Raw genomic sequence first — 1,749 nt, forward strand, 5'->3', positions numbered from 1 at the left:
AATTAATCTTTATATAACATTAACTAGCTACCAAACGACCCATGGTTGAGCCTCTTTCCAATGCCCAATGTCACTCTCCCATATTGTGCTCACCTCACTCTTCTTTTTTCCCAATCTCGCTCGCTTCACTCCTCCATCTAACATATAGTTACGCATCGTAATTAAGTAAATTCTATTATAAAGTCTTAATTTATGTCCAAACTATAGTTATTTTTTAAGTTCTATGTGTTTTTTTTTCTTCAGATGCCTTTCATATTATTTAATTTAACTAGTGTTACATTTTTTTAAAATATAAGTTTTTAATCTAATTGTCACATGTCAACATTTCATTTGTTCATCAACTTTAACATCCGTGTGTGAGTTTCACCTACCTTTTAAAAAGAAATTAAATTATCATTTCTAGTAGGTATAAATCTATATTGATCTGTATATAATATAAAACTAGATATAAACAAGATGACGTGACACCTTTCTATGACCAAGATACACATTTATCTTTTCTCTCCTTTTTTTGGAATTTTAATGACTTAATATTTTGGTTAATCTTTTATTCTTTCTCTATAATTAGTGTGGTTGAATGTCTTAAATTTGTTATTCTTTCTCTATAATTAGTGTGATTAAATGTAACGACCTGTTCCCGATGTTATAGAAAAGTCAACGGGGAAAATTTGGGGCCGAAAATACTTTTTCGTAGTATTTGAATTTTTACAACCTTGTCCAGATTTGGACGAAATCGGAATCTTTGATGTGTAGGGAAATATGGTAACAATCGGGTGAATCATTTATGATTTTGATCTCATGAGTAGTTAGATAACTCGTTAAGAAATCCGTACTTCGGGCGAATAGAACTCCTGAAATCGATTTTAGCATAAAGGGTATTTTCTGAGTATCATGGGTTAGAGGTGTGTTGAGAAATGGGGATTTTGGAATTCTTTAATTATCTCACTGTCTCGCGTAACCCGCTTTGGCGCTGGGTTTTGCCGCTCTGGCGGGGTCGCTACAACGGGGTGACGGCCGCTATGGCGGGTTCGACGCGACTTAGGGTCGTTAATAAACCCCTAAACGACCTTATAATTTGGCACTTTTTGATTTTTAAAGCTAAGGAATGAACCCCAGGCGACTCCTCGTTTTTTCACCATTCTTGAGGCTAAAGGTAAGCTTTTCACTCCCCGAATCTGTTTTTCAATCCGTAGAACGTAATAGAATGGGTGAATATTGATGGGGCAAGGTTTTGTTATAGATTTTATTAGTGTCGGCAAGATAAGCCCATATTTTGGTAACCCCGCCCATATTTAATGGGTTGGGTGAGTGAGTTTTTACATGGGTAAAATATGGGTATCAACCCATATTCCACCCATAAAAATATGGGTAATATGGGTAAAATATGGATTAGCCAAATGATTTAAGCTTCTAACTTTTATTCACTCAAAATTCATGATATTACCAAATATATTGTAAGTTCTCTTCCTTTTTATGTTCTTCTATAAAACTAATTATTTTTCTCTATAATTGAAAATGTGAAGTCTTTGGCCCTCCAAAAATATCTATTTTAAATGTACATTTCTTTTGTTAATTCTAATTATATTTTTTTTATTTGTTTAATTTTATATTGGATAATAAATAATAGTCTAAGATAAGCAAATCATGTACTAGTATTGACATTGCTTAAAGTGCATTAAGCATGTTTTAGGGTGTGTTTGCTATGAAGGAAAACATTTTCACCCCTACCCTCGACCCCCCCCCCCATCC

This window comes from Solanum tuberosum, unplaced genomic scaffold (genome assembly GCF_000226075.1).
Source record: "Solanum tuberosum cultivar DM 1-3 516 R44 unplaced genomic scaffold, SolTub_3.0 scf00095, whole genome shotgun sequence".
Taxonomy (NCBI): Eukaryota; Viridiplantae; Streptophyta; class Magnoliopsida; order Solanales; family Solanaceae; genus Solanum; species Solanum tuberosum.